Source organism: Amblyraja radiata, chromosome 4, assembly GCF_010909765.2.
Source record: "Amblyraja radiata isolate CabotCenter1 chromosome 4, sAmbRad1.1.pri, whole genome shotgun sequence".
In the NCBI taxonomy this organism is placed as follows: domain Eukaryota; kingdom Metazoa; phylum Chordata; class Chondrichthyes; order Rajiformes; family Rajidae; genus Amblyraja; species Amblyraja radiata.
Window position 1 is genome coordinate 606895 of NC_045959.1, and position 27988 is coordinate 634882.

At 41.3% G+C, this 27988-nt stretch overlaps 1 protein-coding gene across 3 annotated transcripts in view; it reads left to right on the forward strand.

Moving 5' to 3' along the window:
* zfpm2 (zinc finger protein, FOG family member 2) overlaps positions 1 to 27988 on the forward strand; it is a 660636-nt gene that overhangs the window by 32374 nt on the left and 600274 nt on the right. The window lies entirely within an intron of this gene.

A 27988-nucleotide genomic window follows, 5' to 3' on the forward strand; every position in this document is an offset into this window, starting at 1 on the left:
CTACCGAAATGGAAAAAATCTCGGTGATTCTGCGTCTGGTGTTGGCGTAGCAACGAATCAAAGGCTGGCAGCCACAAGTCAGGCAGAAAGTCGGCCGATCGGACACAGAGTTTTAATATATTATAGACTAGACCAAGTGCAGACCCGTTGGGTCTGTTTCCACAACGGAGTGGATACTTGGAATGAAAAGTGAAACCTCTACCGAAATGGAAAAAATCTCGGCGATTCTGCATCTGATGTTGGCGTAGCAACGAATCAAAGGCTGGCAGCCACAAGTCAGGCAGAAAGTCGGCCGGTCGGACACAGAGTTTTAATATATTATAGATAGATAGATGAGCTGGGCAGGTTTTACATATGGGTGGTGAGTTCCTGGTATGTTCTGCCTGGTGGTGGAGGCAAATACAATAATGGCATTTAAGAGCCAGGCAGATGGATATACAGGAAATGGAGGGATATGGATTACATGCAGGCAGATAAGAATTGGCCTCATGTTTGGCGCAGACAATGGACCAATTGGACTGATCCTGTGCTGTACTATACTATGTTCTTTGGTCTCCGCATCAAAGCTCAGAGCATGATACCTGTTATGGTGGTAGGGCTACATTTTAGATTCTTTCATGGATGAGGACATTGCTGCATAAACCTATATTGTCCATCTCTATTTGCACATGTGAGAGTGGCCACCTTCTTAAACCACTGCAAGTTGTTTGGCAAAGGTGCTGCTGACTTCAGGAGTTGCAGGGATTTGATTTGGTAATAGTGAAGAAAAGGTGCAACATTTCCATATTAGGCAGCACTTTCATCAGGTGAGTTGTTGGATTCCCTTGTACATGTCGTCATTCTAGATGGTGGAGACACAAAATGCTGGAGTAACTCAGCGGGTGAGGCAGCACTTTGGAGATAAGGAATGGGCACGTTTCGGGTCGAGACCCTTCTTCAGACTGATGTCATTCTAGATGGTGGGGGCCATGGACTAGAAGTCTTTCAGATAACTTTAATTTCAAGTGGTTATTGTTCTGTTAAAATCAAGTTTATTGGGAGGGAAACTATTTTATGCAAGTTTCCTAATACCTTACTGTCAATCACTACCATCATGTGTTCATTTTCATGTAATATTTTTGTGTTTTCTAGCATTTGTTATGCCAGTGTCAAACATTTTCAGTTGACATCAAGAACTGTTCATTATCTCACCCACCAAATAGATTTAAACATTGACATTCATTGTTTTATCAAAAAAAACCCAGCTTGTATTAAGACTGAACAGTCACAATTAATATGAAAATGGGCAATCAAATTTAAATAATCGCAAGTCTACTCTACAGCACTTTACACATTAAAACCTTATGCTGGAGACTGACTTTTCATTGCATCTTTAAATATTTTGCTGTAAGCAAAACCGATATACAGTCGTCCTTGTTCTAGACCAAACATTCTGTTTATGGTTGATATCCGTGCAGACACGCATGAAAACTACTTTTCAAAATGTACCCAAAGAAATTACTTTGCAGAAAGCGTACAAGGGCTCAACACTCAATTTCCATCCAACAGCACTTTTGTCCACACCTCTTGTGGGTGTGAAGTCTGCTATGCTTCCACACGTTACTCCTCAGATCTTATTAAACCTTAAGTATAAGCTGGACAGATGTCTGTGCTATCTTACAGTCAATCTAAGTTACGCTTACTCTCAACTTCCTAGACTCAGGATCATGACAGTTCACCATTGCTGATATTTTCTACATTTCACAGTTTGCTGATCACCAGTGCATTAGGATAGTTGTTGGTGCTGCCTGTTCCATGAGACCAGATTTATTTTTCCATCTGCCACAGGAGCAGTCAAAATGTGTAGGAAGGAACTACAGATGCTGGTTTACACTGAAGATGGACACAACTGCTGGAGTAATGCCCCTGCCCCACTTCGGAAACCTGAACGGAAACCTCTGGAGACTTTGCGCCCCACCCAAGGTTTCCGTGCGGTTCCCGGAGGTTTTTGTCAATCTCCCTACTTGCTTCCACTACCTGCAACCTCCGGTAACCACCTGCAACCTCCGGGAACCGCACGGAAACCTTGGGTGGGGCGCAAAGTCTCCAGAGGTTTCCGTTCAGGTTACCTAAGTGGGACAGGGGCATAACTCAGTGGTTTCAGGCAACCTCTGGAGAAAAGGAGTAGGTGACATTTCATGTCAGAATCCTTCATCAGACATATATCGAGTCTGAAAAGGGATCTGATCCGAAAAATCACCTACTCCTTTTCTCCAGAGATGCTGCCTGTCCTGCTGAGTTACTCCAGCATATTGTCTATCAAGGAGCAGTCAAACCAGGCACAGGCATTTGCTGCCAATTGAGCAGTGTAAGATTTGAAACATTTCAGAGATCTAGTCAGAAAATCATAAAATAATTACAGCACAGACGGAGACCATTTTTCTGTCCTCTAGTTTCTCCATTTAGTCCCACTCTCCATTTTTCTTCCAATGCCCTTTCTATCTATTCAGTCTGTGATCTTCATGATTTTAAATACCTACTAAACTAAGTGGGTCCCAGCTTCACACGGGAGGGCTGGTCCCCCAATGCAATATTCCACCTCTCCAGCAATTCCAATATTGCTGACCAATGGTGTGGGGGGCTTTCTGGAGCACTAGCATGGTGTTGTGGGCCAAAGGGACTGGTTTCCAGGGGGCTAGTATGGACATTGTAGACCAAATGGATTCTTGGGCTGGCAGCTCAGTCACTGAGACCACACTCACACTCACACTCACACACACACACACACATGCACTCACAAACACAAACACAAACACACACACATGCGCACACACACACACACTCACTCACTCTCACAAATACATTCACACACAGACAGTCACACTTACACAGACACTCACGCACACACAGACATTCACTCACACTCACACTCACTGACTCACACACCATATAAATGGCAGTAAACTTTCTTGAATACTCACACAGCTGAGCGTGGCCTCTCCACTTTGGGGCTTCTGCAGTCAGCGGCACTTCCGCAATCAGCTGACCTCGGCACTTACCGGAAATTACACAATCAGCGCGACCTGTCCACGAAGTCACGAAATGAGCGGGACTTTTGAACCAAACACAGTGGGGCCTAATAAAGCATTTATTCCTTCCAAACACAGTCAGACCTAATAAAGCATTGAAGTTTCAAGCACAGGCAGGGCAGCAGGCCAAACAACTCGTGGCATTGTCATTAAGGGCTAACAAATCATTTATTGCAAGTACATTGCAGACTCACAGTTCTGTTGATTCACAGCTTAGAATGAGAGTCATGGCCTCTCCCTCACGATCTTGCAGAGTGAGTCATGTCCAGGCATCCGGGGTTTTATAGTCCTGCCCCCCCCCAGAAGGGGCGTGACCTTCATCGTGGTGATTGACAGGCGAGAGGATCTCAAGGTTTTTTAAACACTCATAACTTTTTTATTTTTCATCGATGGGAAAAATCCTCGGGGCCTGCTCAGCGGAGGAGGACTGTAAGTAAGATGGCCAAAAAATCATAGCAATATATGGAGCCCTTTTTTCTAAATTCAATATACAGCGAGACAGGAAATGGTCAAGATGAGACTTTTAATTATATAGATATTGGATTCCCTCTCAACAAACCTTTCTTCACCAATTTAATCACATAGCAAGTCTCTTATCCCTTGAATTATTTTTATTAAATCTCTTCTGCACCCCTTTAAAACATTAAATCTATTTGAAAGCTTGGCACTTACATCTATTTGAAAGCTAGATATAATACGCTTGTTGTGGCCAAATTAATGTTTTCAAAAAGTTTGTCATGACTTCCTTTCCCTTAGATTTTCCATCTTCGTTATCCGGGGCTACTAATCTCTGGTGATAAGATTTTTTGATGCTGTGTTTTCGATACTGTAGCCATGCTTAAGTTCTTTCTCTTTTCAGCAGAATTTATAAGGAGGCATGAAATTACACCCATTATTTATCTGACTTCCTACTTATGGAATTGGGTGGATAGATCATAAGCCATATTGAATGAAACCCTGCACAACATAGCTTGAACCTTTTGCATGAGTTCTCATGAGGTCCAGAAGCACAATAGGTTGCAGATGCTATAATATGGAGTGGAAATCAAACTGCTGGAGGAACTTGGTGGCCACTGATGCTGCTCAACCCACTGAATTACTGCAGCAGTTTGTTTTTGTTCTCATGAGAGCATTCTGTGGGCTTCATTATCTGGCTGGCTTGAAGGCTAAAATTAGATGGTATTGTTTGATTCACTTGATTATCACTGTGACTACTCGTCCTCCAACAACACATTTTACATGCTTCTGATTTAGAAATTTAATTGTTTTTGTTTCAAAATATTAAAGAATTAACCACAGACTTGTAAAAGGATTAATAATTTCAATGGATTGACCTTAAAATACATTAAAATCTCACGAGAAAGGGACCCATTTTAATTTGAGTTATTTTCTTCTTATTTGATAAAATTGACTTTCTTTGGGTCCCTTACATGTCCTAACTTTGAAGCATATTATTTTAGATGTCGTCACTGTTCCCATTATTGGAATTTTCATTTAGAGGGTAGCTGAAAAACTGAGTTTATTGGCTACAATCTGAGGTGAAAATATGCACTGATTTTTGCAGAATTGAATCAGCTACTGGACTAATGGATGAAGTAACTTAAACCTTTTGTAGAGATCTTTTGAGCAGACTGCACTCAGTTTGTTTGTGGGATTTTCAGAAAAAACTGTTTAAACATTGGATAAAAGTCTATATTACTAAAAGTCTGATCTTTACCACTTTCTGTTGTTCTGTATATTGATTTTACAAAAAAACGCTGCCACTTATGGTTGTGATTTTTGGCCATCTTACTCAGTCTCCCTCCGCTGCGCAGGACAAGAGGATTTTTCCCATTGATGAAAAATAAAAGAGTTATTAGTGTTTTAAAAATGTTGAGATTCTCTCTCCTGTCAATCACGCCATAAAGGACATGCCCCTTCTGGTGGGAGAGGTGGAGGGACTATAAAACCCAGAAGTGTGGGCGTGGCTCAGTCTCTGCAAGATGGAGGTGGGAGAGGTCACGATTCGCTGTCTTTAGTGGCCTTGCACCCTGCTTGAAGTGGTAAGAAACTGCACTTGAATTTGGTGGCCTTGCACCCTGCTTGAAATGGAATTTCAAGGAATAGCCACGAGTCAACTACCAGCCCACCAGCAGTGAGTGAGTGAGCTGCCAGCACAACAGGCTTGAGTGACTGAGCCGCCAGCCCAAGAATCCAATTGGCCCACAATGTCCATACTAGCCCTCTGGAAACCAGTCCCTTCAGTCCACAACACCCATACTAGCGCTCCAGAAAGCTTCCCCCCCCCTCCCCCCGCACTGGCCACTAATATTGGAATTGGTGGAGAGGTGGAATATTGCATTGGGGGACCAGCCCTCCCGTGTGATGTAATCTGAATAATTGGGCAAAGTATGGAGTTTAAAAACATAGAAAGAAAAAGAGAAAGTCTCTTGCCCAGAGTGGGGGAATCAAGGACCAGAGGACATAGGTTTAAGGTGAAGGGGAAACAATTTAATAGGAATAGAGGGGTAACTTTTTCACACAAAGGGCGGTGGGTGCATGGAACGAGCTGCCAGAGGAGGTACTTGAGGCAGTTACAACTGCAATGTTTAAGAGGCATTTGGACAGGAACATAGATAGGACATGTTTGGAGGGATATGGACCAAATGCATGTAGGTGGGACTAGTGTAGCTAGGACATGTTGGCCGGTGTGGGCAAATTGGGCTGAAGGGCCTGTTTCCACACTGTATCACTCTTTGACTCTATGACTAAATGTAGTTAGTGTAAATAGGGGCAAATTGGATTGTCTCAAAAAACAGGAGCAAGGATCACGATCCAGAGTTAATTTGCACTTGTTTCATTTTCTGATTCAGGCACCGTACCAAATTTATGCTGCCTGCTCTTATCAATGAGTTCTAGGTGAAGCCAATCCTAACAAGACTGGTTGGTGGTCTTGTAGATAGATACATAGATAAATACTTTATTAATCCCCTTTTCAGGGAAATTCAGATGTCCTTGCAGCACACTAATAAAAATACAATATAACATTAGAGAAGAGATTTAACATTAAAACATAAAAACATTCCCCCACAATGGTTCCCACTGTGGGGGAAGGCACAAAGTCCAGTCCCCATCCCCTTGTCCACCCATGGTCTGGCCTATTGAGGCCTCCGCAGCCACCGCCACAGAGGCCCAATGTTTTAGGCCCTCTCGCCAGACAATGGTGCTCCGGCGTTGGGAGAGCCCTCTCAGCGGCTTGGGATACCTGGAACGGCCGCTTCCTTACCGGAGACCGCGGCTCCTGAAGCCAATAGGCCGCACTGATTGGAGCTCCAACACTGGAGATTTCGGCGAGAGATCCCAGGCTCCCGGTGTTAAAGTCAGCGCCGCCGCCCGCGGCTGGCTGCTCCACAGACCCGCAGCTCCGCGATGTTCCATCGGCGGGCTCAGCATTCTGGAGCTCTGCTCCGTGAAGGTGTTCCAGCGCTGTGCCACCGCCGAAGCCGTGGTTCTGGCCGGTCCCTTCAGGAAACGCCGCTCCAGTCCTGATGGTAGGCTGCGATGATGGGGCGAAGATGTGGCGTGGAGGAAAGCCGCCTCTCCTCCAGGTAGGGACTGAGAAAAGCAGTTTCCCCCTCCCCCCCCCTCCCTCCCCACATAAAAAGACTAGACCCCCAACAACACACTTTTAGGAGACTTGCTATGTGGTGGGCAGCAATAGTTAATGTCAGAGGCTAGGCTACACCTGTCTTAAAGAGCAATGTATAATTACTGCCACATGACCTTATAGGCTTTTGGGATTAAAGCTAACATGCAAGATAGTAACTGGATAGCATAGAAGAGGACATTCAACATTGTATGTCTGGCTTGGTGGAGAGGAGGAAAGATGTTCTGTTTCATTAGGTTCCAAGAGGTTCTCCAGCAACAAACCAGCAAGCTGTGATAATCAATGTAAAGAATCAAGTTCAAGTTCAAGTTACATTTATTGTCACATGCACCAATTGTTACAGTGAGATTTGAGTTACCGTACAGCCATACGAATAAAAAAAGTACACAATACACGATAGAGTTTAACATGAACATCCAGACACAGAAGAATCAACGTTTCCCACTGTATGGGAAGACAATAAAGTTCAGTCATCTTCCTCATTGTTCACCCGTGGTCGGGGCCTTTGGGCCCTCCGCAGTCATCGCTACGGATGGCCCGATGTTCAGGCCCTCTCGCTAGGATGATCAGAACTCGTCAGGACGGAAGAACACTCTCAGCGGCATGGAGTTTCCGAATCAGCCACTTCTTATCGAATCGGCTTCCGAAGTCCACAGGCCGAGGTAGGTGGAGACCCAACACTGGCGACCCCCGGCAAGGGGTCTCAGGACTCCATGATGTTAGAGTCAGCGCCGCCTGCGGCTAGAAGCTCCGCAAACCACAGCTCCACGATGTTAAAGCAGCAGGCCCAACACTCCGGGACTCCAACACGGTGATCCCCGGTAAGGCATCGCCCGCTTCGCGATTGTAATTCAGTGCTGCGCCGCTGTTAAAGCTCTGGCAGGAAAGGCCGTGTCAATCCAGTTGATAGGGTGCGGGGGGTGGACGGGGGGGGGCGAAGTTGCGACTCGGAGAAAAGACGCATCCTCGACCAGGAAGTGACTGAGAAACAGTTTCCCCTCCTCCTCCTCCTCCCCACCCCACATAAAAAAGATTAAGAAACCTCCAAAAACATACTTTTTGACAGACTAAAAATAACAAAAAGGGTGAGAGGACAGACAAACTTCTGGCGAGGCTGCCGCGCCACCCGATATCTCCTCAACACTTGGAGACCTAAATGCAGTGCTGCTAGAGATTCCGTGGCCTCCTATGCATGATCGGGATCTCTTGACGATGTCTTTCAATGCTATATTCCATTAACTGCATCACCAGCCATAGTCACTGTTCAGTTATTCACATTCCTATTTTCACCTGTCAGCCATTTCTATAAATTAGGATAGATAGATAACAATCATTTGCTACTGTTTCTCATGTCTCTGCTGCTAGCCAATCCACACCTCAATGCTTGAACAGACTACAAGTTATTCACATGTAGGAAATTAATTGTCCAAACGCGTTGCTGGACACTTGAGGGCCTGTCCCACTTGGGCGTGATTTGCGCTTCACGCAAAGATTTTGCGAATCCCAAAATCCTGGGCCATCTCGAACCTTCAAGTCCGTGCCGAACACGTATTCTCCCCTAGTCCCATATACCTGCGCTCAGACCATAACCCTCCATTCCTTTCCCGTCCATATAACTATCCAATTTATTTTTAAATGATAAAAACAAACCTGCCTCCACCACCTCCACCACCTCCACTGGAAGCTCATTCCACACCGCCACCACTCTCTGAGTAAAGAAGTTCCCCCTCATGTTACCCCTAAACTTCTGTCCCTTAATTCTCAAGTCATGTCCCCTTGTTTGAATCTTCCCTACTCTCAGTGGGAAAAGCTTATCCACGTCAACTCTGTCTATCCCTCCCATCATTTTAAAGACCTCTATCAAGTCCCCCCTTAACCTTCTGCGCTCCAAAGAATAAAGCCCTAACTTGTTCAACCTTTCTCTGTAACTTAGTTGCTGAAACCCAGGCAACATTCTAGTAAATCTCCTCTGCACTCTCTCTATTTTGTTGACATCCTTCCTATAATTAGGCAACCAAAATTGTACCCCATACTCCAGAATTGGCCTCACTAATGCCTTGTACAATTTTAACATTACATCCCAACTTCTATACTCAATGCTCTGATTAATAAAGGCCAGCACACCAAAAGCTTTCTTTACCACCCTATCTACATGAGATTCCACTTTCAGGGTACTGTGCACAGTTATTCCCAGATCCCTCTGTTCACCTGCATTCTTCAATTCCCTACCATTTACCATGTACGTCCTATTTTGATTTGTCCTGCCAAGATGTAGCACCTCACACTTATCAGCATTAAACTCCATCTGCCATCTTTCAGCCCACTCTTCCAACTGGCATAAATCTCTCTGTAGACTTTGAAAATCTACTTCATTATCCACAACCCCACCTATCTTAGTATCATCTGCATACTTACTAATCCAATTTACCACACCATCATCCAGATCATTGATGTACATGACAAACAACAGTGGACCCAACACAGATCCCTGTGGCACCCCACTAGTCACTGGCATCCAACCTGACAAACAACCATCCACCATTACTCTCTGGCATCTCCCATTCAGCCACTGTTGAATCCATCTTGCTACTCCACCATTAATACCCAACCATTGAACCTTCTTAACCAACCTTCCGTGAGGAACCTTGTCAAAAGCCTTACTGAAGTCCATATATACAACATCCACTGTTTTACCCTCATCAATTTCCCGAGTAACCTCTTCAAAAAATTCAAGAAGATTAGTCAAACATGACCTTCCAGGCACAAATCCATGTTGACTGTTCCTAATCAGACCCTGTTTATCCAGATGCTTATATATATTATCTCTAAGTATCCTTTCCATTAATTTGCCCACCACTGACGTCAAACTAACAGGTCTATAATTGCTAGGTTTACTCTTAGACCCCTTTTTAAACAATGGAACAACATGCGCAGTACGCCAATCCTCCGGCACTATTCCCGTTTCTAATGACATTTGAAATATTTCTGTCATAGCCCCTGGTATTTCTACACTAACTTCCCTCAATGTCCTAGGGAATATCCTGTCCGGACCTGGAGACTTATCCACTTTTACATTTCTCAAAAGTGTCAGTACTTCCTCTTCTTTGAATCTCATAGTTTCCATAGCTACTCTACTTGTTTCCCTTACCTAACGTAATTCAATATCCTTCTCCTTGGTGAATACCGAAGAAAATAAATTGTTCAATATCTCCCCCATCTCTTTTGGCTCTGCAGATAGCTGTCCACTCTGACTCTCTAATGGACCAATTTTATCCCTCGTTATCCTTTTGCTATTAATATAGCTGTATAAACCCTTTGGGTTTACTTTCACCTTACTTGCCAAAGCAACCTCATATCTTCTTTTAGCTTTTCTAATTTCTTTCTTAAGATTCTTTTTACATTATTTATACTCCTCAAGCACCTCATTTACTCCATGCTGCCTATAATTATTGTAGATCTCCCTCTTTTTCCGAACCAAGTGTCCAATTTCCCTTGAAAACCATGGCTCTTTCCGATTTTTACTATTTCCTTTCAACCAAACAGACATAAAGATTCTGTACTCTTAAAATTTCACCTTTAAATGTACTCCATTTCTCTTCCACATCTTTCCCATAAAACAAAATGTCCCAATTTACTCCTTTTAAATCCTTTCGCATCTCCTCAAAGTTAGCCTTTCTCCAATCAAAAATCTCAACCCTAGGTCCAGTTCTGACCCTCTCCATAATTATATTGAAACTAATGGTATTGTGATCACTGGTCCCGAACTGTTCCCTAACGCATACCTCTGCCACCTGACCCGTCTCATTTCCTAACAGGAGGTCCAGCACCGCCCCTTCTCTAGTAGGTACTTCTATGTATTGCTGCAAAAAACTATCCTGCACACATTTTACAAACTATCCTGCACACATTTTACAAACTCCAACCCATCCAGCCCATTTACAAAATGTGTTTCCCAGTGTGGAAAATTGAAATCTCCCTTATATATCCTTCTGTGTCCTTTAATAACCTTCTTTACTGTCCAGAAACTCCACCAATTTCTGTCTCGTTTGTAAATAACATAACCCATCTACGTTTTCATTGAAATAACAGAAGTTCCAACACAGATCACCTGCCAGAATAACACCCTTCCAATCTTATGCTCTGTCCTCTAGGGATAAGCCAGTTCTGAATTCAAATTTGCAAGTCTCCATGGATACCAAGCATTTAAATCTTCTGGATTAGCTAGCATGAGGAACCTTGTCAATTGCCTGATGAAAAATCCATGTCGACACCATCCACTGCTCCATCCTCATCAATCACCTTTGTTGTAAATACGCTCTTCTAAACTTCCCCCCAGTCTAGTTCAGTCAAAAAAACACTGAGTCAAGCACTGGAACAACAAATCTTTATTTTTAGATTGTATAGCAAATTACCCCATACGATATCTAAACCACCATGGGTTTGATCCTTGTATCTGCCTGGCCAAGCCCTTCAGCCTCGTGCAAGCAGAAACACTCCAAAAGGTCACGCGGTCCCAAGCGCTCTTCCAGAATATCGACAAAGGACCGCGGGGGGGCTGCCTTTTATAGGTCCCCGAACCTGAGGGGCCGAACTACATAGGGGTGGTCTCTTTACAATCCAATCAAACATATTAATTACAGCAATACATTATTGACAGTTCCCCAAACCAATAACAGAATCTCCCATACATTGCTTCAAGAGAAGCTAACTTAACTTGAATAATGCAACATTTACCCTGGAATTCAAAACAACCCTGCCAGGGTTTAACACTTTGGCCAATGAACAAACAGCAGAGTAACTGTCTGGCAACATTATTTACAACATGTACAATGCTTTTACAGTAGTCCAATCATATCAATGCATTTACGTTTGTCTGCAGAGTTTCAAAACATTTTATCAATTAAGGAGAAATGAGGAGAACACCTGGATCCTTCACTGTCCTGCATATCATTCTGAGGCTCAGACTAATCGGCGCCATCCAACGCCTGTAATTTTACACTAACAAAGTTTAAGCAATTCTGACAAATGCAGGGATCCTCCATTTTATGGTGTTGTTAATTTGGTCAATATTAACATTGTCACCTCTTCAAAGGGAGGACCTGCCCTGGACAAAGCCACGCTGACTGGCCCTAATTAACTCTTTCTCATCCAAATGCAAGTAAAGTCTATCTCTAAGAATTCTCTCCAATACCTTCCCTATTACTGGTGGGATGTTTATTCAGTTTGTGATTTCCTGGATTATCCCATTAAACATTTTGAAAGGAACACCATTGGTTAATCTCACCTGTTGCCACAGAGGATACAAAGATCTAAAGGCCCCCTCTCTTGTCTCTAACAATAACTTTGGAGAGATCCTATCAGGCCCTGGAAGCTTATCCAGCTTAATGCTCTTCGAGAAACTCACCACCACCTTTTTCTTGATCACAAAATAATTTAGCATATGATACACTGATCTCACCATTCTCCATCCTTCTTGATGAATGCTGATGCAAGGTACTCGTGTGGTACCTCTCCTACATTCTCACATTCCAAGCAGAAATGCCCTCTTTATCCTTGAGTAATCCTCCTCTCTCTGTAGATACACTTTGGTTTATAATATTTGTCCAACAAGCATTAGGATTCTTTTTAATCCAACCTGCCAGTAAATGTTCATGGCCCTTTATGACCCCCCCCCCCCCCCCACCCCCAATTTCCTGCTTGAGTTCTTTCCTGCTTTCTTTATATTCTTCAAAGGCCCTGTATAATTTCATATATTTCCAAACCTTACATATGTTTCCTTTCCTTTTATGACCAGATTTACAACTTCTCTCAATACCTTGCCATTATGGACCCTACTTATTGGAATATGCTTTGATCACATTTAAACAAGTCTCAGATTGTAGATATGGATTTGCCCAATAACATCAGCTCCCAATTTACTCATCCTAGCTCAAGCCTAATAATGTTGCAATTTGTCTTCTCCCAAGGATCATACATATCCTTATGCATAAACTAACGTAAAACTTAAGGAGTTGTGATTGCTGTTCCCAAAATGCTTTCCCACTGAAATGCATGTCACCTGCCCAAGCTTGATTCTCAATAACATCCAGTAAGGTCCGTCCTCTAGATTATCCGTATACTGTTTCAAGAAACCCTCATGGATATACCAACAAACTTTGCTCCATCTTAGCTTCTTCAGGATCAGAATCAGAATCAGACTTTATTCGCCAAGTATGTTTTGCAACATACGAGGAATTTCATTGGCCAGGTCAGTCATACAATTGAAAGCAACAAATCACTCAAAAACACATTTTAACATGAACTTCCACCACAGTGACTCCTACACATTCCTCACTGTGATGGAAGATGAAATAAAGTTTGTGGGCCTCGAGCCCCCGTTGAAGGGACGATCTTGACTCCCTTAGCTGGCAGTAATTTGGGTCTTCCGCGTCGAGGCGATCTGCTCCTGCAATGGGGGGATGTCAGCTCCCCCGTGCCGGGAGATCGAACCTCGCGTCGGGGCTGGTCGAATCTTCTGCGGCGTTGGAGCTCCCGACTCAGCCTCTCCCAAAGACTGCGAGTCCTTGATGTTAAAGTCCACAGTGGTCACGGTGGGAGCGACCCCAGGCAAGGGATCCGCTCCGATGTTAAGGCCGCGCCCCGCGGTGGGGCTCACGGCAGTCCGAGGAGGCTTCCAGCTCCAGAGATGGAAGGCCACAGTGCCCGGAGAATGTGATCCGAAAGATAATCACATCTCCGGGAAGGTAGGAACTTGAAAAAAAGTTTCACCTGATCCCCTCCCTCCTCCCCCAACATAAAACAAACCGAAGAACATTAAAACAAACTTTTAACACACTAAAAAATAACAAAAATAATGGAAAAACGAACAGACTGCCAGCAGGGCGACCATCTCCCCGATGCCCCTGGTGATCTTCTTGCATTAAGGATCAATATTGGGTAAGTTCAAGTCACCCACAACAACCTAATTTTTGGGAAGGCAAACCAGAACAGTACTTTCACAGTAAATGACCATGCCATGGGATGGAAGAACAGAGAGACCTAAGGGGAGAAGTACATGGTTCCCTGAAAATGGCAACACAGGTGGACCAGCTGGTGTAGAAGACACAAGGCACACTTGCTTTCTTTAGATAGTGAATAGAATGCAAAAGTTGGGATGTCATATTAAAGCCGTACAACATGTTGGTAAGACAATTGCTGGAAATCAGATGCAATTCTGGCTACCATACTAAAGAAAGGATGAACTCAAGCTAGAGATGTTGCAGAAAAGATTTGTGGGGATGTTGTTGAAATTAGAAGATCTGAGTTATAAGGACAGATTGGATAGGCTGTGACTTATTCTTAGATACATAGAAAATAGGTGCAGGAGGAGGTCTTTGGGCCCTTCGAGCCAGCACCGCCATTCATTGGGATCATGGCTGATCGTCCCCAATCAATAACCCGTGCCTGCCTTCTCCCCATATTCCTTGATTCCACCAGCCCCTAGAGCTCTATCCAACTCTCTCTTAAATCCATCCGGTGATTTGGCCTCCACTGACCTCTGTGGTAGGGAATTCCATAAATTCACAACTCTGTGGGTGAAAAAGTTTTTTCTCACCTTAGTCTTAAATGGCTTCCCCTTTATTCTAAGACTGTGGCCCCTGGTTCTGGACTCGCCCAACATTGGGAACATTTTTCCTGCCTCTAGCTTGTCCAGTCCTTTTATAATTTCATATGTTTCTATAAGATCACCCCTCATCCTTCTAAACTCCAGTGAATACAAGCCTTGTCTTTTCAATCTTTCCTCCTATGACAGTCCCGCCATCCCAGGGATCAATCTCGTGAACCTACGCTGCACTGCCTCAATCACAAGGATGTCCTTCCTCAAATTAGGAGACCAAAACTGTACGCAATACTCTAGATGTGGTCTCACCAGAGCCCTATACAACTGCAGAAGAACCTCTTTACTCCTATACTGAAATCCTCTTGTTATGAAGGCCAACATTCCATTAGCTTTCTTCACTGCGTGCTGTACCTGCACGCCAACTTTCAGTGACCGGTGTACAAGGACACCCAGGTCTCGCTGCATCTCTTGGTGTGAAGGAAACTGATAGGTGACCTTATTGAAGGTAACCTTCGTGACTTTTATAAAGTCATGACAGGCATATATAAGGTGGATTGCCACAGTATTTGTCTAAGTGTAGTGGAGGCTCAAACCACCCATAGATTTAAGGTGGAAAGAAAGAGATTTAAGGGGAACTAATGGGCACAATTTTCACACAGAGGGATGTGTGTACATGGAATGAGCTGCCAGAGGAAGTTTAGAGGCAAGTCCAAAGACTATTTGGACATGTTCATGGATAATACAGGTTAAACAGGATAAGGCCGAAATGTGGGCAAATGGTACTACTCGAGTTGGGCCATAGTTACTGTTTCCACGCTGTATAATTCAGTGATTCCATAAACAGGCCTTTTTAGCCCACCAGGACCATGCCAACCATCAATCATTCATTTACAGTAATCCTACATTAAACACATATTTTATTATTATCCCACATTCTCATCAACTTCCCCCCACTACCCACCCCCCTCCCAACCCATATTCTGCCACTCCTATTAAATTGTCCAAGATTAAGACCATGTTATCTGAAGAATCGATTAGCTGTGTACCATCATTGCTATCTAAGCAGCAACAATTTGTGATTCATATCTTATGTCAATTCTGCATAGTTCCCATGGCTTAACATTGCAGGTAACATCACTGTAACCTTTATTGTGGTAAGTATGACATATGCTGCTTTGGTTATCGTACTGGAACCAATCGGTCATTTTGGGCGCTAACACATTTTTTTTAATGTGAACAAAGCTTTGCATAATTAGAAAAATGATGAGCAGTATGAAGCCATCACATCACCTTATACTGAGTTGTCAACGGAATCATTCTGATAAGCAGTGTATAATACTTTTGTACAATTCAATCAGTCCAATAATTGTAAGAGTCTTTTCACGTTTGTAGAAGCACTTAATTTTGTGAGGGCCCACGGGTAATTGAATGAGTATCTAATAACTTGAGGGCTGTTTGTGATAGAAAGGCTGGCTGTTAATATGTTTTGGTGTACCTAAAGGCCAAGTATATTACTTTGGATGAGTCAGACATGTTGGTGGAATCAGATGTTGCTGCACTGGTCTATACAGGTTGAAGGCAAGATCTGTTCAACTATGATATTCAGCATTGCCTGTGCCCAGTATTTTGGAGTCTGCATCATTTACCTCTGGCCATGCAAAATCAAAACCGTTACACAAATGTTTCACAAAATAAATGTTCACAAAAATGCTCTTAAAATTTCTGGAGTGTGAACTTCTCCTTTCTTGAAGATCATAGGTATCTATGATACCATGAGAATACGGGATTCTCAGTCAGAAAACCAGTAAAGTATAAGGACATAATGATACATCTATCAAATAGAACTAAATAAAGTCTGGAACATATATATACTTAAAGAAGAGATTCTCATTTTTATTTTTAGATGTTATATTTTATATTTATATTTTTAGATGAAATATTTCTGAATTATAAAGCACTTGAATCTAAATCATAAAGTTTCCAGCATAATTTTTTGTCATGGAAGTTGTTTGAAAGCACCATAAGGTCATGGATATTCAAGTGATTTTCCTTGTCTGCATTGGAGATGGCTGGACTCCATAAAGGAAGAGGGTTCAATGTTCATTCCCGGTCTCTGGGAAAATTATGCAGAGAAAGCCCACCTTTACTTCATTTGCAAGGTGGGATGATGGTGAATGTTAATAGATTTGCCATCAATAACATTTATAAATATAGACCAGTATATAATTAGAGGAAAATATCTCTTTGTCGGTATTACAATTAAATCTGTTGTTTGCTTATTAATTTGTTTGTAAAATAGTGTTTTCACTGCTTAGTTTTACAGGAGCTGCTTTGGACTCTTGTTGGATATTTCCATGGTTCCATGACTCTTGTTGGATATTTCCATGGTTTAATAATTTTACTTTGTTAGACATTAGCTTTCTACAATGTTATTTGAAATGATAATGCAATATGAAAATTCAACTCAGATGTCCAAGGAAGTGGAGAGCAATGGATGTTATATCACTATATGTTCACCTCTGAGACCTAGGTCTGAATTCCAATGTAGCTCAGACAGATGAAGTGAAAGTCTCTAGCCTAACAGCTGTTAGAGCTCCTTAGAGACATATCAAGCAGAATCTCAATTCCCAATGGATTTGAGCCCACAACACACATCTACACCCAAAGTTCACAACTGACATGGGAAAAAAATGATAATGATTTCTGAATACAGCTTGAGGGCAAGGGTGGGGTGTAGATTTGATAGCAGACAATGCTTAAATATAACACGTGTGGCTTGAGAAAAGGTGCTTATGATTATTTAGTCTGTAATGTCAAAACCAACTGTTAACATTAAAACTGATACTGTAACTTAGGCTGGTATTCTCCACTCACTTGCCTAATTTCTGCATTTACATTTCCAGGGTCTTTACCAGTCATGTAATTTACACGTCATCTCAGTGCTTTTCTTGGTGTGCGCGTTCTGCACTTTGACAGTGTGCTGGGAGAGTATTTGACCATGGGTAATTCCTTAAAACTCTTGTTCTGTGTTTGCTTTTGTCTCAACCAGATCCAGCAAAGAATATTGAACACGATCACTGAAGTGGTCAATTTTCCTTGCACTAGTTCAGTGAGAGACCAATTAACACAAGTATCGTTCCAGAAATCAACTCCCACCTCATGCATTAAGGATTGACCCTACAACCTTCAAAGATATATTGGTCCTGATGACATATCATAAATGACATTGATCAATTAACATTTTGGTTGTGATACTCTTGTGAACAATTTTTTAATTGTACCGCACACTGATATTAAATAATGCTTTTAACAGCAAAATATAGGAGAACTACAAATTCAACAATACACGTTTTGAAGCCAAATGTCCCACTTTTTTTCTCCAATGTTATGAATATACAGTTTAAAAGTTAATCACTGATTTTCTTTCCTGTATCCTGCCACTTGTCACAAGTTCTGTGATATAACAGTAGGTCACCTGCTTATATTTTCCAAGGATGTAAGTATTTTATGCAAACCAGATTATTTATTCAATTTAGGTTACATAATTTTCAGTTATTAGCCAGAAAAATAAACCAAAATCAGTCCAATTTGGGTAACTGTAATAGGTAAATGATAAGATTTTATAACCATTAGAATTTTCTGCTTTAAAACATTTCCCTTGAACAGATTGGCTACTAGAACTATTAATTCAATTGACTTTCACAAAATGGATATTGACAGTCCATATGATTCTCATACTGTTTTGTTACATTTATACATCTTATGTAGTCTTTGCATTTGTGGATTATTTATTTATTTATTATGAGAAGAGTCAGAAAATAAACCTCTTTTCAACTGGATCGGCTATAGCTTTAAGATAATTTGCAGCAATCCTTCAGAAATGTTTTGCACAAAGTATGAATCACAGTTTTGGATTCATGCCATAATGCTACATCTTGCCTCCTGCTGCAGCTTCTGTTTTGCAGCTGCCCACATTGCATGCGGTGTCACACTGGAAGAATAAATGTCAATAGATTGAATGCCAGTGTACTTGAAATATTAGATGAAAAAAGCTTCCTGTCTTCATTTTTGAGAAATAAACTATTGGGTTTGAATTTAAAATGATTTATTTTCTTGACACTGTACCTCCAGGAGCACCACAAGCTGTGTATCTATTCCTTTCAGGGATTTTGCCTAACATGAAGACAAAATTAATTGGTTTGCTTCCATGAAGCGAATTTAGCAGAAGGAGTGAGGGAGGTGCGAATGGCAAACAGAAAACATGGTCAAGAGCACCATATGTCAAATAATGTGAGAATGTAGACTGTTTAAGTGCCGTTGGAAAACAATATTACACTGTTAGTCCATCTTTCTGGACTATTCAAGGATAAACATAGGGGAATAAACAGGAAATATAGAAATTAATAAACAAGTAACAAATGTTGTTATGAACAGGCATTCTTTGTGTTGTAGGGCATTTTAAAGATAGTCCATCAGACAGCAGCGGTTGAAGGATTATGCCCATCATCACCACTTGAGGGCAGTTTGTGTTGGGTAATGTGTGTCTTGCCAATATTACTCATATCTCTTGAACAAAATAAAAACAAAATGGTCTTAGAAAATAGTATTCAATTTGATCAATTTAAAATCATAAAATTAACAATTTTCAATCGAAAATCGTAGTTTAGAAGGAGGCCATATGGTTCATTGTGCTGATTCCAGCTCTGTGACAAAGCTATCTAATTAATTCCCTGTTCTTTACCAACAGCCATATTTCTTAAGGGTATGTAATGATTTCCACCACCCATCCCGGAAATACATTGAAATCTATGTGGTAAAGCTTTTGGTGAATTAAATGAGAGAACAACATTTCGTATAAAATTATGATGTTGCAGTGTTATATAAAGACAAAATAAACAGTTAATGCCAAATATCAAAGCAAAATTGTTCAAATTACTTTACGTTCTACCAAACAATGCAGCGAAATCCTGACAGGTTGACAACAATTATTATGCTTGGCTTTCACAATAAAGAGCCAAATTATATTGGCATGGTTTCCTTCCTGCTGGTTGTTTGCTCATGCCTACAAGATGCTCCCCGACCCAGAGTCCAGCAGCAGCAGCAGCAGCAGCAGTAACATTTCAGCCTTGCTCCTGAAGTACTCTGACAATCTATGAGTATTGGTAAAGTGGGTACAGGGCATTTCCAGCTGTAAAGATTGTAAGTGATTTAAATCTTTTTCAAGTCCCTCTCTCATTGAAATGCTTTGAAGGCTATTATATTTAAAGTAAAAAGTTTATGGTGAAAATATGTATTTAAATAGGTAAAACACATAACCAATTAAATATTTTAAAGTAATGCAAAATAATTTCTCCTCCTATGACTTCTCCCTATCTTCTCCACCGAGCTAATGCAGGATCCAAGAGTCGATTCCCTTCTGTAATGCGAAGCTGCGTAGTTCTATAAGAACAATTCTGGACTTTCTTTAGACTGCAATAGGAGTCCAGTGCTTACGCAGTGGCCCATTAACTGCAACTACACCGGTCACATCAACCAATTTTTGAATAAAGAAGATATTTATTTCGAATTCCCTCTTACATTACTTGATGACTTTCCTATAAAGATGGCCTCAATTATTTTCTGACTGCAAAAGTGGAAAATATATATCCTGTATCCACTTTATGAAAACCTTTCATAATTTGGAGGTCTCTAATTTTACCTCGAGCCTTCGTTTGTGGTAAAGAAGATCTGGCCTGAACATCCTTTCCTGATATATTGTATACCGGGACTTTCAGAAAGCATTTGATAATGTCCCACATAGGAGATTAGTGGGCAAAATTAGAGCACATGGTATTGGGGGTAGAGTGCTGACATGGATAGAAAATTGGTTGGCAGACAAGAAACAAAGAGTAGGGATTAACGGGTCCCTTTCAGAATGGCAGGCAGTGACTAGTGGGGTACCGCAAGGCTCAGTGCTGGGACCGCAGCTATTTACAATATACATCAATGATTTGGATGAAGGGATTCAAAGTAACATTAGCAAATTTGCAGATGACACAAAGCTGAGTCGCAGTGCGAACTGTGAGGAGGATGCTATGAGAATGCAGGGCGACTTGGACAGGTTGGGGGAGTGGGCAGATGCATGGCAGATGAAGTTTAATGTGGATAAATGTGAGGTTATCCACTTTGGTATAAAAAAACAGGAAGGCAGATTACTATCTAAATGGCGTCAAGTTGGGAAAAGGGGAAGTACAACGGGATCTGGGGGTCCTTGTTCATCAGTCTATGAAAGTAAGCATGCAGGAACAGCAGGCAGTGAAGAAAGCGAATGGCGTGTTGGCCTTTATAACAAGAGGAGTCGAGTATAGGAGCAAAGAGGTCCTTCTGCAGTTGTACAGAGCCCTAGTGAGACCACACCTGGAGTATTGTGTGCAGTTTTGGTCCCCTAATTTGGGGAAGGACATTCTTGCTGTTGAGGGAGTGCAGCGTAGGTTCACAAGGTTATTTCCCGGGATAGCGGGACTGTCATATGCTGAGAGAATGGAGTGGCTGGGCTTGTACACTCAGGAGTTTAGAAGGATGAGAGGGCATCTTATTGAAACATATAAGATTGTTAAAGGTTTGGACACGCTAGAGGCAGGAAACATGTTCCCGATGTTGGGGGAGTCTAGAACCAGGGGCCACAGTTTAAGAATAAGGAGTAAGCCATTTAGAACGGAGACGAAGAAACACTTTTTCTCACAGAGTGTTGTGAGTCTGTGGAATTCTCTGCCTCAGCGGGCAATGGAGGCCAGTTCTCTGGGTACTTTCAAGAGAGAGCTAGATAGGGCTCTTAAAGATAGAGGAGTCAGGGGATATGGGGAGAAGACAGGAACGGGGTACTGATTGTGGATGATCAGCCATGATCACATTGAATGGTGGTGCTGGCTCGAAGGGCCGAATGGCCTGCTCCTGCACCTATTCTCTATTTACCTTTGCAATTTTTGCGGCGTTCTGTATCTTAATCTTAAGAATCTATTAAAGTTATTCATAATTAAAGATCCAACAGTGAAATTATCTATTTCCAATCCTTCTCAACAATGCTAATATTTTGCTGGGTGCACTATTCACCCTACTAATGATCACATAGACATTTCTCAATAGATGTGCAGAAGTTTGACACTGCTCTCTACATGTCCGACTGCTGCCATTTTTGATTGATTCTGCGAGCAGTGATTATCATAATTCAGCCCAAAGCTATCTGGTTATAAGAAAAAAAAACACTTGATTGAAGGATTCATGGGTGATCGGCTATGAGTTCTTAAAAAAATGATTTATTTCAGTTTAGTTTTATAATTTGATTCTCATCGTTAAAACTTCTTAATATAATTCTGATGGTCTTGATGATCCAAATTGAACTGTTAAAATTGTTGAAGTATAGCTCACATTCTGTTGCTTTGAAGATGCTGTCATTGTTGTTAGTGACAGCAATAAAATTTTGGTCCTTTGAAGCATTGTGAGAAAGATGAAGAAGCTGAAATGACTTTATCATGTTAATTGGAGATCAATTCTGTCAGTTTGGGCATCTGTTGCTTTTATATAATCTCATCCATTTTGTGGGCAAGCTAGGATGGAAAGTTGAAATCAAAGAGAAAGGAATTGGGTTGAAAACTTCAGGAAAATGACATTTCATAAACGTACATTTAATGAAATGGATTTCACGCTTTGTGATTTTTAAAGTCAATGAGGAAAAAGAAGTAAGTGCATCTGTGACTCTTACATTTGGTATAGGTGAGTTTAGATGTGCCTTCCAATTGGATAGCAGTTGGGGCAACTCATTGATACGTTGTATGTTATGGTTTACATCAGTTGCAGAAAGCAGTTTTTCTTAACATCAGCTAGATATATCTTAAAATCCCGATTATTTCCAAAGTAATTAATTTACTTTTTATTTATAAAGAATTTTTTTAATGTTTTCCTCACTGCAGATTAAAACACTTCTACCAAACGAACACAAACTGTGGAAAACAGTGATTAGTAATGCAGGCAGGTAGGACGAGTGTAAATGAGGCATCTTTGTTGGCATGGGCAAGGTGGGCTGAAGAGCCTGTTTCAATGCTGTATGACTCTACTTTCAATCCGTACTCTATGGTAGTTGAACCACCTGCTATGAGAAATAGGTTTTTCCTATTTACTCTCTCTTATTAGGATTAAGAAAGCCGATTACGAAAGGGGGAGATGCAACGAGACCTGGGTGTCATGGTACACCAGTCATTAAAAGTAGGCATGCAGGTGCAGCAGGCAGTGAAGAAGGCGAATGGTATGTTAGCATTCATAGCAAAAGGATTTGAGTATAGGAGCAGGGAGGTTATACTGCAGTTGTACAGGGTCTTGGTGAGACCACACCTGGATTATTGCGTACAGTTTTGGTCTCCTAATCTGAGGAAAGACATTCTTGCCATAGAGGGAGTACAGAGAAGGTTCACCAGACTGATTCCAGGAATGTCAGGACTTTCATATGAAGAAAGACTGGGTAGACTCGGCTTGTACACGCTAGAATTTAGAAGATTGAGGGGGGATCTTATAGACACTTACAAAATTCTTAAGGGGTTGGACAGGCTAGATGCAGGAGGATTGTTCCCGATGTTGGGGAAGTCCAGAACAAGGGGTCACAGTTTAAGGATAAGGGGGAAATCTTTTAGGACCAAGATGAGGAAAACATTTTTCACACAGAGAGTGGTGAATCTCTGGAATTCTCTGCCACAGAAGGTGGTTAAGGCCAGTTCATTGGCTATATATAAGAGGGAGTTAGATGTGGCCCTTGTGGCTAAAGGGATCAGGGGGTATGGAGAGAAGGCAGGTACAGGATACTGAGTTGGATGATCAGCCATGATCACATTGAATGGCGGTGCAGGCTTGAAGGGCCGAATGGCCTACTCCTGCACCTATTTTCTATGTTTCTATGTTTCCCTTTTAATTTTATACAGCTCAATTTCTTCTGTTCCAAAGAAAATAACTCTAGTCTATTCAATATTTCCATAATGCTGATCATTTCCAGTTTTGGGAGTATCTTTGTACATCTCCTTTGTAGCCTCTCCACTACAATCTCATCTTTCTTACAATGTGGTGACCAAAGCTATACCACAATACTCAATCTGTGGCCTGACAAATGCTCTGTATAGTTTTGGCATAATCTTTCTACTTATTCTGTTCCCATATTTCTTTATAACCACCATAATGACTACCTAATAGTATAACTATCTGTCCAGCTACCTTCTAAAGATCTTTCGACATGCACACCAAAGTTCCAACATTGCACATTTTGCAATATCTTATTGTATATTCCCTTGCCTTGTTGCACCTTCCCAAAGGCATTGTTTTTGCCCTTCTCTGGATTAAATGACATTTGTCATTATTTTTGCCCAATTGATCAGATCATCTGCAGTCTCCTGCAATTTAAATATTTTCTACTCTCTCCCAACCATGTGGGCAATTCTTGCATCATCTTCAGATTTTTTTAATTTAATTTCCTTCACAAATGTCCAAATCAGAAATATTTAGAACAAAATAACAAGGAACTGACTACTAAATTATGAGAAATGCCACTGGTAACAGCCTTCCATTCACAAAAAAAACATTTGTCAATCATTGTCCTCTAGTTCCTGCCATGGAGCCAATATTCCCCTTGGATCCCATGCACTGTTACTTCTATGAGCACCGTTATATGGGACCTTGTCAAAAGTAGTCCTAAAATTCAGAGATTACTTTGTTATCACCTCTCCTAAAAAAAATCAACTGAGTAAATCAACCATGACCTTTCCTTCAGAAACCCATGCCGTGTTTCCCTGATTATTCTGTCTGCCTCAAAAACAAGGTTCATGCTGTCTGTCATAATGGATAACAATAATTTGTCCACCACCAAAGTTAAACTAGCCTAATTAATGATTTATCCCGTCCTCCCTCTGAACAACAATAGAACAATAGCAGTCCGCCAAGTAACTGGTAATAGTTCTGTAGCTAGTTCTGTAGCTAGGGACATTGAAAAGTCATTATCTGAATTTCTGCAATATAATTCTTTGCTTATGTAAATATCCTGGAGAAAGATGCTATGGTGCTTCAGCAATGAAAGAAGTAACTGAGTTTCTTAGTGATTGAAAGTTGAGAAAGGAAAGGCATTAGAAAAGCTCACTGTACTTGTGTGGATAAATCATTCTGGTCCAGCTGGGAAACTTCTCAGTTTACTGAAGGGAGTAAACGAGGAAATTACAGAGGCTTTGAGAATAATCTTCTAAAATTCTGAAGATTCACAGTGGTGCCTGAGGATGAAACAATTAAAACATTGTGTTTTATACCAAACAGGTATAAATAGCCCTGTTTGTGGGTGAAGGGCTTGTTCCTGTGCTGTACTATTCTGTGTTCTGTTTAATCCCTATGGTGGACAGTTTCTAGTAACAACAACCAGGGGCAGTATGAACAATCACTTGGAGAGCACTAGATTGATTGGAGAAAGCTCAGATTGATTTCTTAAAGCTGCTTTTAAATGATTTTTGATGAAGTTACCGAGGGCCAATGAAGAACATTTAGTTGATGTCGTGTGCATGGACTTCCAAAAAATGCCACATAATAGGCTTGTTATCAAAAGTGAAGTCTAGGCGAAAAAGAGAATGTAGCAACATGGATAGAAATTTGGCTAAGCAGCAGGAAATGTGTTACATAATAATTTGGAGCAGGTGGCACCTCATGTGGGCTGAAGAGCTTTATTCCAATGTTTCGTGACCCAAGTCACAGAACTACATGAAATTTTCACTTATTGTGTCAAAATATTATATAAATCACCCCTGAAACTCGTCATGAACAAGACTTGCACATTTTAATTAAATTAGAGAACACCGGAAAAATATCGAGTATTTTTAGTCCAATCAAAGCACGTTTAACATTGAGTTGTATGCCAGTGGCCAATCGCGCGCTTTGCTTCAGGCTGGCACACAACATGGCCTCTACTGATGGCTGTTTTACTGGAGATTCCGATGAAAGTTCTGTGAAATACATGTCGTGGAAACTTGCAGCAGGGTAATTGAATTTAGTGAGAAAAGCATTAAGAAGTCTGAAGAATGTGCAGCTAAGTGGATAGAAGTGGAAGAAAGTCTTGAAAGCAAAGTCCCTGCTGAGGTGCTGCAACACAAAGTTGTGAAACTTTGTGAATCAACTCAAACTGAAAGGTAAGATCTAAAGTCTGAATTTATGAAAATTAATCTGTATGGACTTTAATTCATTTAATTGCACCCTTTATAATGTGAAAAAATGACTTGGAGGCTGTACATTCACTCATTCATTCACTCACTCATTCATTCATTCACTCACTCATTCATTCATTCATTCATTCATTCATTCATTCATTCATTCAATCATTCATTCATTCTCATCCATTCATTCATTCTCATTCATTCATTCATTCATTCATTCATTCATTCACTCACTCATTCACTCACTCATTCATTCATTCATTCATTCATTCATTCATTCATTCATTCATTCACTCACTCACTCACTCATTCACTCGCTCACTCATTCACTCGCTCACTCATTCATTCATTAATTCATTCATTCATTCACTCATTCACACTCATTCACTCACTCACTCATTCACTCATTCACTCATTCACTTATTCATTCATTCATGAAGTTGAGGGCCTAAACTATATGTATCAATAACAAGGTAAATTAATAATTTTCACTAATGCCAGCTTGTTGTAGAGTAATAAGTCTTAACCATCTAATCTCGGAGCTGCCTGCGATAACTTACCGGGAAAAAGTGCTCCGATCGCGGGGCCTATGTATTTAACATCGCGACCGCGGAGCCACGGATCATCTCCGCGGTCGGGGGGGGGGGGGAGGGGGGGTGGCTGTACATAGTGCCGTCCGTAGCGGCCGTTTCCAGGCCCCGACCATGGGAGAAAAATGGAGGAATATTCATTGGACTTTATAGGCTGCCATTGGAGTGAGAAATGGTAAGAATTGGCTGATGTTTATGTAGAAATGAATTGGTGTATGTGAACTTGAACTTGAACTAATTTATCTATGGTAGTAACAGTGTTATTCTCATTAACATTAAGAAGAGGTTGAAATGTTATGAATTGAAGTCCATGCAGACTTAATGACTGAGATGGGTTTTTTTGTAGCCTGTGCCTGACCCTCCACAGGGGATGGTCTCCCCTGCCATTAATATATATATGCGCATGTTGTTCCATTGTTTAAAAAGGGTTCTAAGAGTAAACCTAGCAATTATAGACCTGTTAGTTTGACGTCAGTGGTGGGCAAATTAATGGAAAGGATACTTAGAGATAATATATATAAGCATCTGGATAAACAGGGTCTGATTAGGAACAGTCAACATGGATTTGTGCCTGGAAGGTCATGTTTGACTAATCTTCTTGAATTTTTTGAAGAGGTTACTCGGGAAATTGATGAGGGTAAAGCAGTGGATGTTGTATATATGGACTTCAGTAAGGCCTTTGATAAGGTTCTTCACGGAAGGTTGGTTAAGAAGGTTCAATGGTTGGGTATTAATGGTGGAGTAGCAAGATGGATTCAACAGTGGCTGAATGGGAGATGCCAGAGAGTAATGGTGGATGGTTGTTTGTCAGGTTGGATGCCAGTGACTAGTGGGGTGCCACAGGGATCTGTGTTGGGTCCACTGTTGTTTGTCATGTACATCAATGATCTGGATGATGGTGTGGTAAATTGGATTAGTAAGTATGCAGATGATACTAAGATAGGTGGGGTTGTGGATAATGAAGTAGATTTTCAAAGTCTACAGAGAGATTTATGCCAGTTGGAAGAGTGGGCTGAAAGATGGCAGATGGAGTTTAATGCTGATAAGTGTGAGGTGCTACATCTTGGCAGGACAAATCAAAATAGGACGTACATAGTAAATGGTAGGGAATTGAAGAATGCAGGTGAACAGAGGGATCTGGGAATAACTGTGCACAGTTCCCTGAAAGTGGAATCTCATGTAGATAGGGTGGTAAAGAAAGCTTTTGGTGTGCTGGCCTTTATAAATCAGAGCATTGAGTATAGAAGTTGGGATGTAATGTTAAAATTGTACAAGGCATTGGTGAGGCCAATTCTGGAGTATGGGGTACAATTTTGGTTGCCTAATTATAGGAAGGATGTCAACAAAATAGAGAGAGTACAGAGGAGATTTACTAAAATGTTGCCTGGGTTTCAGCAACTAAGTTACAGAGAAAGGTTGAACAAGTTAGGGCTTTATTCTTTGGAGCGCAGAAGGTTAAGGGGGGACTTGATAGAGGTCTTTAAAATGATGAGAGGGATAGACAGAGTTGACGTGGATAAGCTTTTCCCACTGAGAGTAGGGAAGATTCAAACAAGGGGACATGACTTGAGAATTAAGTGACAGAAGTTTAGGGGTAACATGAGGGGGAACTTCTTTACTCAGAGAGTGGTGGCTGTGTGGAATGAGCTTCCAGTGAAGGTGGTGGAGGCAGGTTCGTTTTTATCATTTAAAAATAAATTGGATAGTTATATGGACGGGAAAGGAATGGAGGGTTATGGTCTGAGCGCAGGTATATGGGACTAGGGGAGAATACGTGTTCGGCACGGACTAGAAGGGTCGAGATGGCCTGTTTCCGTGCTGTAATTGTTATATGGTTATATGGTTATATATATATATATGTATAGGTATATAGGTATATAGGT